Source organism: Lissotriton vulgaris, unplaced genomic scaffold (genome assembly GCF_964263255.1).
Source record: "Lissotriton vulgaris unplaced genomic scaffold, aLisVul1.2 SCAFFOLD_1849, whole genome shotgun sequence".
In the NCBI taxonomy this organism is placed as follows: Eukaryota; Metazoa; Chordata; class Amphibia; order Caudata; family Salamandridae; genus Lissotriton; species Lissotriton vulgaris.
In genome coordinates, this window is record NW_028253537.1 from 182,809 (window position 1) to 201,890 (window position 19,082).

The 19,082-nt window shown below is 47.2% G+C and overlaps 1 protein-coding gene across 1 annotated transcript in view; it reads right to left on the reverse strand.

Annotated features, from left to right (window-relative positions):
* LOC147660933 (nucleobindin-2-like) overlaps positions 1–19,082 on the reverse strand; it is a 203,590-nt gene that overhangs the window by 152,323 nt on the left and 32,185 nt on the right. The window lies entirely within an intron of this gene.

The following is a 19,082-nucleotide window of genomic DNA, read 5'->3' on the forward strand; positions in this document are numbered from 1 at the left end:
CAAGTATAAGGCACGCAGGAGGTGGGGAGCAAGTATAAGGCAAGCAGGAGGTGGGTGACAAACACCAGCTTAATCAATCAAAACAACACGTAAAGCAGAAAAAAATACTTTTTTAGAGGTTTCTGATTCATTTGGAGGTTTTGTACATAGGTAATACTGTCAAAATGCTGGCCAAGCAGGGAGCGCTAGAGAGCGCGCACACAGAATGGCCGCCCAACGGTGAGGCTCCTGTACCCTGGAGCAAACATCCTTCAATAATCTTCACTTACTGATGTCCGGACAGCTCCGCAACCCACTCACATTGCTTCAGCATCGATCCTCTTGACTTGGTCCAAGTTTGGGGCGGATCCGAGCAGCGGCGCCTGCACACTGAGCATCGCTCGCTCCCCCCGGAGCTGCCGCTGGAGCTACTGTGCACCTGGGGACGGGTCACTGAGGTCAGGATAGGCCGGGGATCACCACGAGGCAGTAGGCCTCGACAGAGGGCCTCATCCGGGGGTAATGACGACCCCGGCTCTTCAGCCTGCGGACTTATCGCTGGATCCCCCCCTCGCTTGCTGCGGACTCACAGCTGCACCCACTGACTTTCTCTCACGGCCCCTGCACTGAAACCATCATCCCCGGGACCGGATTGGCACTGCTGTGGATCGAGGAGCGTCTGCGGCTTCCTGCTGCTGGAAGGCGGATCGGAGCCGTTGCTGCGACCTGCCGGTGGTCCCCGCGGACGGCGCCCACAATTGCCGCTCTGTGCCCCCAGGTATCGTGCTGTGGCGCTGAGCTCTGTGGAGGCGGCCGAACTCGATGGGATGCCGGGCGCGGCACCATTGAGAGTGGCGGCCGCCATTGCCTAGCGCGGTTTCCCGCGCCTCTACACTCTGCCTGCCCAGGGTCCCTCTGACACTCTCAAACGAGGCTGCGCTACGGTATGGTCAGATAAGCGGTGTGCAGCTCGAGAGCACTGCGGGAAATAACTGGCCTCTCTCCTTTGCGATCTCGCATTACCGGGCACACATATTGAGGAGGGCCTGAGCACAGCACTACGCAGCTGACGTTAACATCACTGTGGGCGCCTGGCGTCTGGACTGCATGTTGTGCCTTGGTGGCTTGGCGTAGACACCCTATGCGATCTGGCTATACCCTGTGGTGGTCCCATTACTTGAGCCCAACCCAGTGCGCTATTATGGTGTTTTCACCCCAAGGACTACCCTACTGAGGAGCTATACTTCGAGTGGTTCCCCCTCTTCATATAACTCTTCCCGTTAGCATATCGCCTTGCCTCCTCCAGAAACATTGGCGATCTCTGACGCCACCAGCATCGCGAATTACTAGGGGCCTGGGGCACACCTCGGTGGTCCGTCCACCATCTGAGACATTTTGGTGGTCCTGTAATTTCCTGGCCTGGAGCAGGTCGACCGGACACCGTGCAGTGGCGAGATGGTTCGACAGGACACCCGCCAACAGAAACTCTCCTTTGAGGCTGCAAAGAAAGTACAAAAAGCGCAGAGCGAGAGGCCCAGCATGAGCGGCGCGGGAGCAACCTGCACTGTCCCCCCCCTCTGACGCCCAGGATATGCAACAAATCCTGCAGGAGATGAGACAGGGTTTTGCTACAGTGGTGGACAAGGTGGACACAATATCGTCGAGGATGGACGCCCTTGTGCACAAAGTCGATCGACACGAAGAACGGATCGTGGCTACTGAGCAGCATATCTCCGAAGTCGATGATGCCGCGGCTTCCCATACCACCCAGCCCACCCGAATGGACAACTTGCTGCAGGTCATCGCCGCGAAGAATGAGGATTTGGAGGCCCGTAGTAGACGCAACAACATTCGTGTCACGGGCATACCAGAATCCACAGCCACGGGTAGGATGGAATTGTATGTGGAAAAGCTGCTTCAGACATCCATCAGAGCCGAGGCCTTCTCATCGCAGTTCATAGTTTAGCAAGCGCACAGATCTCTAGGCACGGTGCCCAAACCGGGCACGCCACCAAGGCCCAATATAGCCCGTTTGTTGAACTATCGCGATATGGCATTGAGAGCGGCACGCGCTAAGCAGACTCTAACCTATGATGGTGTCAACTTATCTATTTATCCCGACTTCACTCCAGTGGTCCAGGAACAGAGACGCAAGTTTATTGAAGTGAAGAAAAAACTACGCGCTGCACAACTGGACTATGCCTTACTATATCCTGCTAAGCTCCGGGTCACACAAGGGAAGATGTGAATCTCGAGAGCACTGCGGGAAATAACTGGCCTCTCTCTTTGGTTCTTTACCAATCCGCAGCAGGTGGAGGACTACTTAAAAGTGATCAAGAGGATGCGGAGTGGGCCACGAGACCGCGGTGCAGCACGCAACGACAATCATCCGGACTCTGATGCGGACGCCTGACCTGTCCCTGATACAGCGCTGACCGGTCTGAATGTGGTGCTCTGGGGTTGCTGAAACAGCATTCCCTTTCTATGATGGACTTGTCAGGTCCATTGAACATAAAGCTGCGACCTGCATCCAGTTGTAATGTACTCCAGGGTCCACTGCCCAAGGGCGGTACTCGATGTGAGGCTTGAGGAGGGCGCTGTCGTTGTGCGCTCTTCTATGCTGTTCCCCCTACGGGTATACCCCACACATGGGTTTTGTTTTTCGATCGAGACTGAACCTTGAGGGAAGGAGGGTGGGTGGGTGTGGGGCATCTTCTTGACAAGTTGGGGTTGCTGTGGGGGGTAGGTGGGGAGGGAGGGAGATGGCGGCTGCTGGCATGATTGGGATGCAGTAGTGGGAGGGGGCACGGTACTGTTGAGGGTGGGGTCTTTCTTTACAGGGGGGGATGCAGTTGTTTGGACTGTGTGGTGCTGTGCTTCACCTGAGAAGAGTTGGTTCAATGAATGGTGCTTTGTCATGTCATGAACATGCAATGTCCTTTATCTTATGGCGGGGATAAGCCCTAATACGCAATTGATCTGTATGTTGTGGAATGTCAGGGGCCTTAATAATGCCAAAAAAATGTCGAAATGTGATTGCTTACTTGGATCGCCATGTTACAGGAAACGCACCTGTCACCACAGACATGCACCACCTTTGCAGGCAAATGGGCCAGCGCCCGCATCTTTTCGTCTTACTCCACTTACGCGAGAGGGGTAGCGATATTGATTAGACGCAACCTGCCTTTCCAGGTATGTGGCGAATTATTAGATGCAGAGGGTTGCTTTGCTATATTGTGGGGTCGCCTGGGCCGAGACACTATCACTTTGGTGAACTGCTATGCACCTAATATAGATCTGCCACATTTTTTCACCACACTGTGGAGTAAGATGCTAGACATCGGGTCCCGACATGTTATCTGGGGAGGCGACTTCAATGTGGCAATGGTGCCTCACCTAGATAGGGCAGACTGAGTCGCACACTACAAGCCTCATTCCAGGGAGGCCCTTCTTCGTGGAAGGTGATTTGGTGGATGTATGGCGACGCTTACACCCCCTGCGCAAAGAAGGCACACACTTCACATCACTGATGGGCACGTGGGCGCGCTTAGACTACCTATTTTTGTCTAGGGAGATGAGTGCTGGGGTAACTCAATTACCTAGGACATACTCAGACCACAGCCCGGTCCTAATACTCCTACGGGTGCCTGGCTGGGATAGCCCCCGGCCACATTGGCGGCTACAGCCTGTGGCCGTACTTGACACGGTGTTCCGCGCTGAACTCGGCGAAGAGATAGCAGCTTTCTTCCCTCGTAACAAGGGGTCTGTAGACTCTGTTGAAAACATCTGGGAGGCATTTAAGGTCAAGATCAGAGGCTACTGCATATCGAAAAGCTTTGGAGTGCTACGCGATATACAGCGCACGATACGCACCCTTGACCGGGATCTTAAAGACCTAGAGATTCGTATGGCATCGGGAGACCATGCAGATGTGCACGCGGAATTTAGGGTTAAGTTGACAAGATACGAGGAAGAAGCGGCCAGGGAATCTGAGTTCAAGGGAAAATATTGGCAGGCGAGAAAATGCTGTGAGGGAGATAGACCTGGTAGGGCCCTAGCAGTGTTGACACGTCCTCCTCACACTCATAATACAATTCTTGAAGTCCTGGATACACAGGGCCAACCAGTTAGGGACACAGATGACATATTGGCCGATTTCACGTCTCATTATCACGCACTCTACACCACTGCCATGACCCCGGACATATCTTTCGATGATTTCCTTGGCGACGTAGCTCTTTGCTGGATCAGTGATGCGGATACAGCCTTCCTAGCCGCCCCTTTTGAATTAGACAAAATCAGGGATGCCATCATGTCACTCAAAAATGGCAAAGCGCCTGGCTTCGATGGGATACCTGCAGAGTTCTTTAAAGCATATATAGACATAATGGCTCCGGTCCTTAGAGAGGTCTTTGAGGAGTCGTTGGCTGATGGGGTGCTCCCTCGTTCCATGCGAGAGGTCGTAATTACGTCACTTCTCAAGCCTGGCAAAAGTCCCTACACTTGCGACTCTTACCTTCTACTCTCTTTGTGGAACTGCGATGTTAAGATACTGGCAAAGGTACTGGCCACCCGACTGTCCCTCCTCATGACCCAAATCTTATTACCCGACCAGTCTGGATTTGTCCCTAATCGTTCCACCTCCCACAATCTACGCACGCTCTTCTCCCCGATTCGTGCGGTGCACCCGGATCTCCCTGTTGAGGCGGTCTTTTTGGACGCCACTAAAGCCTTCGATTCGGTCGAATGGCCATATCTATTTGCTGTCCTGACCCGTATGGGATTCCCTAAATTGTTAATCTCCTGGGTCCAATTACTGTATACGCAACCGTCAGCGAAGGTATTGATCAATGGATGCCTCTCTCCCTCAATCGCGATCACGAGAGGTACCAGACAAGGTTGCCCGCTGTCCCCTCTCCTTTTTGCCATAGCCATCGAGCCATTGGCCTGCAGATTCCGTCAGTTGCACCAGGAGGGAGCCTTTCGTTGTTTTCAGCAACAGATTGATGTGTCATTGTATGCAGACGACATGATGCTATATGTCAAAGACCCGTTGCACAACTTGAATCCGCTGTTGAGGGAGTTCGTTGTCTTTGGAAGACTTTCCGGGGTATGCATCAATTGGGCTAAGTCGCAATTATACCCACTTACGGATGCAGTGGCTGACTTCCCGCTCGACTTTCCCTTAGAGTGGTGTCGATAAGACCTCCGCTACCTTGGTATCCAAATCTCTTGTGATAAAGACGAAACATTGCGCCTGAATTATGGTGTCGCGATCACAAAACTTATCACAATCGGTCGATCGCTGGATCTCCCTCTCCCTGTCCATGGCCGGGTGAGCATCCCTTATCAAAATGGTGGTGCTACCCAGCTTCTTGTACCTTTTTCTTAATATTCCTTACCACCCGAGTGCATTTGTCTTTAAGACATTGAAAGCGGAGCTGTGCCGGCTATTCTGGGGGGTAAACAACCCAGACTACGATGGTCATTGCTGACTCAGTCATATGATAAAGGGGGCTTTGACATTCCTGACTTTGAGGCTTAATATATATGTGCGCAGGCGCACTACGCGTACCATTGGATGATCCCACAACCTACATGCCTCAATTGGCGGTCGAGGACTGGATCGCGAATCCCCTTCCATTGAATGGGCTGATACATTGCCCAGTGTTGTCCATAGAAATGCCGTTCACCACTGTCACGTGCACCATAGACACCTGGCACCGCATGGCGAGGCTACTGGGATGTATCTTCCCATATTCCCCTCGAATGCCTCTGACATACCACCCCAAACTAGTGCTCCTCCAATCGCTCTGTCGGCACCTACAAGTCACCTGTTGGGGTGACCTCTACACCAATGGCCAGTTCAACTATGCAGACCTTTTTTTCAAATCTTATAAGCCTACTCCACTCGATTCTTTCCATTATATGCGACTGCGTCAGGGGATGAGGGAGATTTTCCCTAACTTGCCCAATGAACCTGAGAGCTTTCCTCCCTTGCACTTGGTATCAGGCATGTATCGCCTCATCAGAGCGTCCAGCCTGGGACTAGAGAACCCGGCCCGTTTACACTGGGCTACTGACCTGGCAACGGAGATTACTGACGAACAGTGGCTTTACTGCTGTGACCTTACGGCTAGGATATCCGCCAGCTGCAGGCTCAAGATAATCCATTACAAGTTCTTACAACGGCTATACTACACACCGGTAAGGAAATTCAGGTTCCGCTTTTCCAGCAATAATAGATGCTGTCGCGCGAAACACACTGGATTCTTTCACCTGTCCTGGGAATGTAATGTCCCCTGGTCTATGCCTACTGGCAACGTGTGCATGCTGCTTCTTGCGAAATGCAGCGTAGCGTGTAGATGGGGTCGTGGCAGGGCCCCAAAGTTTAAGGATTGGCTCGCAGATATGACCCATTGTCAGGAACAATCCGCTATTTTTGCTGAGACACTCCAGAACTCCAGTAGACCTAATGACATCTGGGGCACCCTAGTCACATATCTACTAGCCCAGGGAGCTGATGATAACGTTCCGAATGGCGGAGAGGCACCAAATGGTGATGATGTACAAGTTGAATCTGCTTGATCTACCACATGCGATTTACTGTCAATGGGCAACACTCCTAAACACTGCTTTCTTATGCAAATGTATAGTCGATTACTCCACATGTATTGCTTTTGTTTAATCTCTCGCTGTATTGAAGCCTAGCCGATGTCTACTGTCGGTCTTCGTAACAAGCTGATTTAAGATACCCCTATAACGTACTGTGAATGCTGACCGTTGTCCCTATTTATCATGCATTGTACCTGACCTATTGATCTTCTCCTGCCGTGTTATATTGCTGTATGCACATGCTGTATGCACATGCACTAACTGAATTGTATGCCACAGGTGTTAATGCTCTGTACCACACTGCCAAACATTTTCGTTGTTCTTTGTTGAAAACGCAAAAAATAAAGTCTCTAAAAAAAAAAAATGCTGGCCAAGCACCTTTTCGGCCTCCATTGACTGCCACAATGCTCTTTGCTAAGGCAGAGGCAGAGGCAGAAGAAACTGCACCATCTAGACCATGGTCTGCTAGAGATGGGCAGCTGGGACAATCACTGATTTTGGCTAATTTCCAGTTATTGTCCACTTGTAAATAGAGCACTAAAATCTTAACAAACTGCAAACAAAAACCATATATACAATATCCATTTAAACAAACGCTATTTAAACCTCATTTCAATGAAGTATCAAGTACTATAGAGAAAAACAAACTAATTAAATTGAGTAATGTACTTACAAGTATTCTGGCAAAGTGTTCAACAGTAATTGAAATGAGTAAAAAGTGCTTATCGTGCCATCGTAAAAACAGGTTTGAAAAACACAGGGTACAAGTGCCACCACAGACCAATGTAGTCAGCAAAATGTAAATTACAGCAGAATGTTAAACAGTAAAAAAAAAAAAAATTTTTTTATTACTTTTTGTTGCTCTCAGCCATTTTACATATCAGCCCTATTTTGTGTTTCTGCTGGGAGTTTCATGAATTCAGAAGGTACGTGTTCACTGAAAGCTGGATGTACTGATAATGCTTACATGTCAGAGTAAGCAGTCCTGCCCTGCCCTGCCGAAGGGCCTACGTACACAGATCTAATTGGTTTGCCCACCAACGCCTGTAACCTCCTTTACCTATCTACAAAGATGACGTGGGTAGGGGCTCAACAGGATTCAACAGTTCAGTATGTAAGCATTGTACAAAGGGGTTGTGTGGTTTCAATGTGTTTCACGAGGCACCGAAAAGTATAAATGCCATATTTGAACTTGTACTGGTTTGCCCCCTCCCTCCAGCACTTGCAGTGTCTGAATGATGAGACTCATCTCATGAGATGTAATAAACCTGTGTTTTGTGTCCCTGCACCAGCGAGACAGGTAAGATCTCACTTCTACAACTGGCGCCGGCAAAGAAGGGCCCCATTGAAGGACACAGCGGGACCACAAGGAGGTCATTTCGACAGGACAGAAACACTAAGGGGGCCCCTGCAGACTGAGACTTGCTCTTGCGGCCACAGTGGTTGTCAGCTTATTCACCGGACCTTTGTGCGGCTGTATGCCTCAACTTGGGCTCTATGGTTGGCAGTTTGGAGGGGATCTATTGATCAGAGGTTTGGCAGGTAGGAGCTGGAGTACTGCGATCAGCTAGGATTGAATTGGTTGTTTTTTTTGTTCTTTTGTTAGTAAAAGTCATTTGCAAATGTGTTTTACAGGTAATGTGAGAATTTTTTCTCATCTTTAGGTTGGTATAAGAGTCTCTTACCGCTATTGTAGGAAGGTGGATACCGGAATATGGTTACCCCAGATTTGTTTGCCTAGTGTTCAGCTGGTTTTCGACTTAGTTGGCTTGGGATCCTGCTAATCAGGGCCCCAGGATATCTGCTCTCTTTAAAATGGACTCCATGTACATCTCCAATTGGATACTGGGTCACCTTATGAGCCCCTGTACAGTGTACTGTAGGTACCCAGAGCATAGGTGCATCCAAGGCCTACCAGGGGCTGCAGCATGTATTATGCCACCCCTGGCTATGCCACCCAAATTGACACAACTGGCTGATCACTCAGCTGAGGCAAGGTGGTGTAATCACCCCTTGCTTAGATATAGTATACCTATGTCTAAGGACACATATGCACCTATAAGTCACTCCTATGGCAGGCCTTAACAATCCTGGAGGCAGAGTGCTTGGTTTTATGTGAGATGGTGCTCTAGCATGAGCTGAGCCCGTCTGCAGCTTTCGGAACCATACCATATACTCTTAAGTGCATTATGAACATCGCGGTTAAATGCTATCAATGGTTTAGCTTTATCAAAACAAGTCGTGTAAGATGTCACACGCTTTAGAATACTACCCCCTCGCTAGTCCTGGCGCCTGGGGTAGCATTCCACCCTTCTAGAGGGAGAAGACATGTTACTTTCCTTAAACGTGGTAAAATCTAACCAGAGCCTCAGCATCACAAAACGGATGCTGCTGCCACAGACACAAGTCTGGCCTCCTGCTGCTGACCGAACCTCCGGCAGGGGAGGCCTGGACAAAAGGTTTCCTGTCACAGGGAGGTGTTACACCACCCCAGACAGGAGATAGTGGATTGGGGCAGGGAGGGCTGAATGAAACTAGACACTGCCTGGGGGGCACAAGGTGTCCCAGGCAAAGCCCAGTTCAAACTGGTGCTGGGGCACTCCTGCCCCAGCTCTGGCGCGAAACTGGACAAAGGGAAAGGGGTGTAGCCACCCCCTTCCTGGGTCCCACCCATAGGAGGGACCTAGCAGGAGATCCAGCCCCTTGATTTGGAATAAAGGTCGGAGCTGTGCCCATAGACATTAGATCATCCTGACAAACTTTGCTACGAAACTCTGGACCCTTCGACATCCTACTCGACGTAGAAGGCTGAAGAATCTCCCTTGTGGTCAAGGAGTGGCCACCCTGCGCAAGCAGGCACCATCAGCGCTCAAAGGTTTTCTTTGTCATTCGAGCTCCGGCAGGAGCAATGGCAGAGACCGACAAGACCTGGACTCCCAGACTTCCAACAGCCCGATCCACAGTCCAAGGAAAGCTGAGACCCGTGAGACGTGGAACCGGCCATCTTGGAAAGCCAGAGAAGTGCTTCCTGTGCAGCTCCCGAGGCTCCCTCGAAGCTGTGTCTTGGGGATTGAGAAGCCGCAGCCCCGAGCAGCTTTTGCACCAAAGATCACCTCTCCACACTCAGAGTGCTGCGTGGGGCCCATTTGCATTTTTCCTGCTCGACGCGTTGTCCGGTCACTTTCCCGTTGGCTAGTGGCCTCTGTGACGATGATCCTTCGAATTTACACTGCTGGTCTGGTTGCTCCAGACTGGCCCTAGCTCCCCTGAAAAGGAGCCACCGATCTGACCTTGCTGGTCCGATCCAGAAGCCATCTTTGATTCCTGCGTGGGTTGCATTTGCCAAGGCCTGTTGACTCAGATTCGAGAACCGACACCGCCGACAGCGAGAGCCTTCGTGGGACAGCCCGTGTTCAACTCCTGGTCGTCATCGATACTTCCTGGTCCACGTGGCAGTGGAGACAACTACTCGACATCACCTGATCGCAACCGGACATCGCCTGGTTCCATCCTGGTCACTGGCTAGTGACCTAGACTCTGTCCCCTCTGCTTTCAGGTACTCTACATCTTCGATCCACCCTTGGATCCTCCCGGACTCTTCTCTCCTGGTCGCCTGCAGCATCTTTTCCTCCAGGCTCCATAGAACTCCACGACGAAACTCGACGCACTTTGACACCTATGCACCCGCTTCCTGTGGGTGAGGTAACAAGAGTACTCCAGTGCTTCTGTAGTTGTTTACACCTCTAGTGTCCTAGCTTTAAGTGGTTAAGTTCAAGTCCAGTCGGAAGTCTCCTAAAACAGTAACTTTCTAACTTTTACGCACCATTGACTTCTTTTGGTGCAACGGCTGCCTATAGACACTGCACCCGTATCCTGTGGGCCTCCCCCGACCTAAACTTCGTTAGTCCAGTGTAGCCCCAGCAATTCTCAAGGCCCTAGGCCTTACCATTGTTCGTGACGTGGTTCTTATACCACTATTTTAATATATGGTTTGAGTGGCCACCCGGCCTATCCATATTTGTGCAACTTTTGTATGTTCTATGAAGTTCTTTGTTTAACGCTTGTGCTTCTGTGCTCATAAAGAGTATAGGGGATTATTCTAGTAATAAATACATATATTTTATAATATATAACTTGTGTGGTGTCCTTTCATTTGATATTAAAAGGATTACATATGGTAAAACAGCTGGCTTCACATGCCCTCTTGAGTTTAGCCGAAGACTGCTTTTGTCCATGCTACCACTAGGATAGCTGGTCTATAAGGTTGACTTACAACCAATCACCATAAGGGTTGTTTGGACTGGTGCAAGGTGCTCACTAGAATAGTGATCATCATATACCAGGCCAACTTCTCACAGCTATTGTTAAGAAGTATTTGGTAGACATGCCTGTTTTAAGCACTCTTCGGGCACTATGCTGTTGTTGCACAAAGAATAGTATTCTAAAAGAAAAACACATCCAGCGCCTCTAGAAGGCACTTCGAATTTATGAAATTTACATTAAATAGGATATTTCTTCCATACTGTTTAGTGTATTATGGAACAAATACACAAAGGCAAATGCTAGTTAACAGTGGCCACTTCTTGGTACCTTTGATTTAAATAAATTGGAGCCTAACTTTGCTGCCGTGAGGAGCACGGCCCTTGTTCTACTGGGTCCCGTGCCCCAGCGCCAGCATCCACGCTGTGAGGGGAACGGCTAGCTGACTTACCGGGTCCCGCACACCAGCGCCAGTTCCACCGCCGCCGCGAGGGCTGGGACTTCAATCCCCAGGTGCCCCGGCGGCTGTGGCGAGTGACGACAGCAGAGCGCCCGGAGGCGGGTAAAGGAGAGGAACGCCTCTCGTCGCGCGCGGAAGCTGCTCAGAAGAAGCCCGGGACAAGGGCGGGACAGTCTGTGCAGTACGGGCAGACTGAGGCAGGGCAGGCCACCCCCTTGAAAAGTAAGATCTTTACGAACTTTTAGAATATTTGTAAATATAGTTTATGTTCTGCAATTTTAAAAGGAAGTACATTGATGTTATTAAACTTTGTTCCTGCGTGCCTGCCCACTACTAGGCGTGGTCTGAAAGACATTAGTATTTAAGGGGTCAGTAATTACCTATTATTGATGGCTAAGAGCAAAGTAACCATGGACAACTATTTAGTCAAAATGGTGAGCAAAACTAATAATGACAGAAGGAAATCACTGTGACGGGACAATTTGCCAGTGATAATAACTACTCCACCTGATGACAGTAGTGGTCCGGATCTCCCACTACTGATGTTACCATCGATGCTCTTATAGTGGAAACACCGGAGACATTCGTGGTAGACCAGGACATATTAGATTATGATTTGCGAGATGAGTCCATGGATGTTTCAATACGGCGCTCACCAGCTAAGAGAGCAGTAAGGAAATGTAGGAAAACATCGACCAACCGGGGAGGAACACACCATAAGAAAATGCCTGATACAGTGAAGAGGAGTACTGTCAGCCACAAGGAGACTATGACTACTAACAGTGGCACTAACTCAAACTCTGATCTTTTGGACCATATTGCTAAGTTGTTTGAGGCTAAATTAGAAACTACTGTCAAGCCTCTAGTGGCAAAAATTGATGCCTTGACTGCTGAAGTGTCTAGATTGGGAGATCTTTTAAATCGGGTAATCAATGATGAGAGCCCAAAATTGAGAGAAAGGGACGTTACATCAGATAATGTTGTACAGCAGTCATTGGTGGGGAGGGCAAGTACGGCTAAAGTCAGGGAGACGAGCCAACTGGACGGCCAGTCTACACAGACTAAAGTAACCCCAACAAGCACAGGGGGGCCATTGATCCCAGTGAGAAAAATACGTCCAACTAACCTCCCACCAGATTGTGACCCATATGCAGTCGTACTTTCAAATGTCCCACCTTTAGACCCTATAGAGTCCCATTTCCGCCAGGAGTCACACGATTCACTTAAACATAAAACTGTTACCTGGCTGAATAAAAATTGTGGATTCCCGATAAACTACTCTGATCAGATATTGACAACTAGACGGGTACCTTGGATTGGAAATGCCAGGAAAACATGCAGGAGTGAATGTATCATCATTAATTTTAGGCACCCTCAGCATGTTGGGACTGTGCTTCTTAGAGCGGCATCCCTGAAGCAGGGTGAGAATAGTGTGGGTGTGCACCCCTTGGGATATTTTTATAGCCACTTAGCCAAGGTCCCTCAGTGTAATACCTTATCTAGGCCTCCTAACTTTGACAGAAGTCCAGTCTTTGAGATCACAACGCACAACAGATATCAGGCACTGAGTGCGTTGGATCAGAATGATTGACTTATGTCGATTGGTAGCCCTGGTTTGGGGCCAACCTTAAGTACCCAAGCAGGTAAATTAAACATGATCAATTCTGAGTTTGAGCAACCACAGATAGTGGCGCCCACATTGAACCATGATGATAGTCTTATATTAGGCCCTATTTCAAAGCTAGTGGAGAGGGACAAGATTCTTAATTGTGCAGGTGATAATATTAGCATCCTAGGAGAGGCCAGAATATGTCGTATAGCTAGTACCACGTTTGAGGAATCCACTACTAGAAACACCCCACTGGAAGAAATAAGTATCCAAGCTGTCCCTCTGGTTGATAAACCTATACAAGATATATTGCTGGATGCACCCTCACCTAGACCCAAGGATAAACTATCTGTAAGATTAATATCATGGAACATAGCAGGGCTAGCTAGGAATCTTCGGGACCTAGTTTGGTGTACCTACATCGAGGATTATGATATCATCCTCCTCCAGGAGACTTGGTCTTTAGAAACTGCACACAGGCTTGGGTATACAACTTTTCATTGTGACGCAATTCCCTCTGTAAGAGGGAGAGCGTCAGGGAGCCTGGTGATCTGGGTTAGAGTCAATTTAGATATAGAAGTTAGCCCATTGAAAATCCCTTCCTCTGATTTACTGGGATTAAAGGTGGTGACAAGGGAAAATGAAATTGTATGTTTAATAAACATATAAATAAAGAATCTATGGTAATAGAACTTCTAGACTCCCTATTAGACACTCTAGGACCGAACGCCCAAGTGGTGGTAGCAGGGGATTTTAATTGTAAATACGAACCAGTGGGCCTTGATAACTTATTTGAAGAACAGGACACGGCAAATGACGTTCCAAATTTGGATTCTACTGGGTCTGTTAAATGTACTGTAGCAGTAACCCAAATTTTACAGCTGACCGTAGGCCACGATTTAAGGGCATGTAATGGCCGCTTGCAGTCGGATAGACCAGCAGCCCCGACATTTTGTAAAGGCAACTTTAAGTCACATATAGATTTCATACTGGTCTCCTTGAGCTTATGGTATTTACTCATTGATCTCAAAATAGACGTTAGGACAGAGTGACCATCTTCCACTCCAATTATGGCGAAACCCTCAACCTTTTATATCTAAACGAGACAAAGAGGTTGCACTAAATAGTTCCCTTGGGGAACCTCAGATATCTAACAATAGACGTGCACTGAGATGGCCCTATATCCTGGCTAAAGATGAGACAATGTTAAATATTTATAACACCTTTTTTGACACTAATGCATCTTGTAAGGAGCCCCCATTGGGCAGCCAGGGTGTTTTAGATTTACATTATAAAATTGGTTGACGGTTTAACCCCCTTTCTGAGTAAAATTTGTAAAAGGGACAAGATTTTAAATGAGTCATTTGGAGTTGGTTAACCCTTGGTACAATAAAGAATGTCGTCAAGCAAAGTACCATTTGATCCAGGCTGTTAAAACTAAAAACTCCCATTCTATAAAAGAAAGTAGACATGCATATAATAAAATCCTGACCCAGGTGAAAAAAATATGGGACGATGCACTGTGGGACGATTTATTAACAGCAGCTAAATTGAGAGATCAAGGTACCTTTTGGAGCTTAATATCAAAGGGCAACAGAAAGGGTAGATCACCTAAGGACCTTTATTTAGATGAAAAAACATGGTGTGACCATTTTTCTAAACTCTATTCACACGATGATGAGGGGTCACCCATACAAAACAAAGAGTAATTTAGAACTGAGTATAGCGCCATTACGATTTAGTATAGAGGAGACTATGCAGGCACTACGGGCCATTAAAGCGGGTAAAGCTCCAGGACCGGATAAGATCCCTGGAGATTTATTCAAACATGATGTGGAAGTATGGGGGCCTTACATTACATTTTTATGTAATTCTATAGTGGCTGGAACACCAATCCCTGACAGTTGGAAAGGGGCGGAAATTGTAACAATTTTTAAAAAAAGGGGATCGTTATGATCCGGGCAATTATCGCCCAATCAGTTTAATTGATCTTTTACAGAAGGTTTTTGCCAGACATATTTTAAATAGACTTATAGAATGGATGGAGGGGACACAGATATTGTCTAAATACCAAGCAGGGTTTAGATCAAAAATTAGTGCGGTGGATCAAGTGTTCAGGTTCACGTGCATCTGCTGGAAGTATATTAATATAAGAAAGGGCAGTCTGTACGTGGCATTTATAGACTTGAGGGCCGTCTTCGACCTCGTTCCACGGAATCTTCTGTGGATCACATTAAGAGACATGAGGGTCCCTGGCGAGCTACTTAAAGAACTTATCAGATTACACACAGAGAATTATTCTAAAGTTAGATGGGGAAAGGGAGGTGAACTTTCAAAGCCCATACCTGTGAGCCGTGGTGTGCGTCAAGGCTGTGTGCTGGCGCCCACGCTCTTTTCATTATATGTTAATGATATACCTACTTATTTAAGGGATTGCGACCATGACTCCCCGAAGCTAGGAGATGAGGCAATTACGGCATTACTCTTTGCCGACGATACAATCCTCATCTCACAGACTCCGAAGGGTCTCCAAAATCTGGTGAATGCATTTCATGGTTACTGCGTAAAGAAGGGGTTGGAAATAAACTCCTCTAAAACAAAATATATGTCCATAAACCCGCAAAAGTCCTTTAGGAAGAATTTGGCCTTAAATAATCAAAAATTGGAATATGTGGGGAGTTTCAACTATCTAGGTATCATGTTGAATAGTAACCTTTCATGGAAGGGACATCTAGTAAAAAGTAGGTTGTCTTTTAAACAAAATTCGATGCCCATCCTAAAAGTGCATGGAGCTAGTTATTCCAAAGCTATTACGCCGGCACTAGAAGTATTTAAGGCAAAGGCCCAATCAGCCGCACTTTATGGTGCTGAGGTTTGAGGGCATTGCTGCAAACGCAACTTTGAACGGGAAGAAAACCATTTTTTGCGTAGGTTACTTAATGTACCAACCAGAGCCCCCCTAGTCCCAGTATTTTTGGATTTGGACCTTAAGCGGACAGATTACCAAGCAGCTCTTAGGCCATTGCTGTATTGCGTAAGGTTATGGACAACCCCGGAGTTGTGTAACTATAAAAGTGGATTGATAGAAATTATCCAGATTGATGAGTACAAGAAAATCGCGTGGTTAAAACATATTGCCCTTTGGTGTACCAGGTTAGGGCTGTCCTATTTTTGGGACGAACCCCAGAATATGACATTGGTGTGTAAAAAGCTTTTAAATTTTACTTATTGGTCCTATGTCAACGATGAGCTATCCCATTGTCAATCTATTGGCATATTGACTCAGAAATTTCTGACTATAAAGGATAACGCTGCATTCGAACCATTTATGGTTCGAATGCAGCAGATGACCTCCAGCTCGTCTTTGATCTTTCTTCTACCCCTGATTCTCTTCCCAAGTTCTGCTCCACTTTAGTTTTTATTTCTGACTGGATGAGCGCTAACCATTTGAAGCTCAATCCAGACAAGACGGAACTTGTTCTCACTGGTGGCCCCTCCAACCCTGGTTCCCTGCACATTGGCCCCTTTCTTTTAGTCCCCCCCCCCCCCGGTGCCCGCTTCCTCTGTCCGCACTCTAGGTATTAAAGTCAGTCATGACCTATCCATGCACAGTCAGATCAGCTCCGTCGTGTCTTCTTGCTTTCTCTCTCTTCGTTTAATTCGGAAAATTTCACGTTTTTTTTTCGACCGATGCACTTAAATCCATAGTCATGGCCCTTGTCACCTCCCGCCTTGACTATGGGAATGGCCTGTATGTGGGCATACCTGCTTACGAATCCCACCGTCTACAGGCCATTCAAAATCAAGCTGCTCGTCTTATCCTCTCCCTCCCTAAATCTTCTCATATCACCCCGGCTCTCAAATCACTTCATTGGCTTCCTGTTCGCTTCAGATCCTTCTTTAAACTGGCCTGTCTAGCTTTTCAGGCTCACTCCCGTTCTGCGCCCCCGTTCATCACCTCTCTTGCCTCTTCTCATGCCCCTGTCCGCACTCTTCGCTCCTCCTCTCTTTCTCTTCTTCATATCCCTCGCTTCCGTAAATCCAGAACGGGCGGCACTCGATTCTCTGTCCTGGCCCCCCAGTTCTGGAACAGTCTTCCTCTTTCCATCCGCTCCATTCCCATCTACACTCACTTCCGCAAAGCTCTTAAAACCTTCCTCTTTTCTCAGGCATTCCCTTCTTAATCTCCTTGGGTCCCCTCTGTTGAGTTCTGATCAGGTCCCCAGCGCCAGGAAGCCGCTCGGCCACCGTGCACTCTATTAAATACTTTATTCATTATTCATTCATTCATTCATTCATTTATGGATGAGATAGGACCTCCATTAGCAAAAACTCTATACTTGCAATTTAGCTATGGGGTACTACAGACTAAGGCTTACACATGTAGATGGGGAGGTAAAAATGATGACGGTCTCTGTACCCTCTGCTCACTAAAGGCAAAGGAAGATGATGTCCATCTATTGTTTTTCTGTTCGGCTTATACGTTACCTAGGCACCGTTGGATTAGATCCCTCTGCAAAAATATGGGTGTCAGGTCGTATAAAGAGGCAGAGCGTATCATTAAGTCTAATACCTCACAACTGGTATTTTTTTTTGCATAAGCAGGTTTTTATTTAACGTGTATCTCATCAGGAAACGGCTTGGATGCAAGCTGTAATACAATATTGGAGTCTGTAGTTTTCTCCATTCAGCATTAGTCAATGCAGAATGCACCGAGTTCACTTTTTGTAAAAATATGTGGTTTTAAAGGTTTTAAACTCTGGTTTTTAGTCTGGCTTTTTAACTATGAAAATAACCTTTTTTATTGAACTATTTAGATTTTAATGCAGTACTGTAAAATTACTTGCTATGAATCAATGGTTACTCTGCCCCATCATATTAATTGTAACATGTTCATGTGATTAATTGTTGGCAAAGGGCACTGTATATATTTGCCTGTAAATGTTTTCTTTTTGTCTTTGTACTTCCTGCTTTTATGGCTATATTAGCCGAAATAAAGTTGAACTGAACTGAAATAAATTGCAATACATAGAAGAACAGCTTTTTAACAGAAACAGGTTAAAGAAGAAAAGGATAGGAAGAAAGCTGAAGAGCAGACTATTGTGCAGAAGGTTTAAGAGCTACAATTAAAAGTGCAAGAAGAAAGTGTAGAAAGTGACGAGAGACAATTTAGACTTTAAATGCAAAAGGTTTATGTGGCCAGGGCACTCCCTGGTTGTCTGAAAGGTGTGGCAGCAACTGCCATTTCAATCAGACAATCAGCAGGACTTGTACTGGAAAACAAACTGACGGTTTTTGTCTCCCATTCAGTCGATGTATTATTAAATCAAACAAAGACATAACATTTGAGGAGTGCTTGTCTTACCAGGTACGAACCCACTTTGTTAGCACCATACATTACACTTAAACACTGCCTGACCTTGAATCCAGCTAATTTGTTGCCATTGCCCTCTGAACCACCTACTGATACACAGGACTGTATTTTTACCACTGAAGAACAAACAAAGGGTCAAGTGGGCCTTACCGATACTCCTCTGTTTGATGCCCAGGGCGAATTGTATGTAGGTGGGTCTGGTTTTAAATTACCTGATGGCACTACAACTGTAGCTTATGCGATCCCTACGCTGCACACAATTGTGGAGACGGCTCGAATCCCCTACAAGTCGGCACAAGCTGCCGAACTTATTGCACTCCTGAGACCTTGTGGGCTTAGTCAAAGGGTGTCTGTAAATATCTATACAGACAGTCAGTATGCCTTTGGAGTTGCACATAACTTTGGACGCTTGTGGCAGGAAAGGGGGTTTCTGACGTCACACGGAACAAGAATCCAACATTGAGTATTAATTCTGAATTTACTGACTGCATTTACATTACCAAAGCAGGTGGCTACTGTCAAGTGTAGTGCACACCAGAAAGTAGTAGATGTGGGAAGAGTCAATGCTTTGGAAGAGTGTAAGGCAAAAGAAACAGCAGGTAGACAACAAGGGAAAATGTATGTAATGTATTCCTCTGCAGAAAAAATTATAATGTAAATGAAGAGATTAGAGAGATTCAACAGATGGCAATAAAGGAGGTAAAAGAACATGGGAAAAAACAGGAATATTGGACAGTGAAAATTGTTGGAGAAAAGGGCCAGATGGGGACAGGTGGAAATTGCCC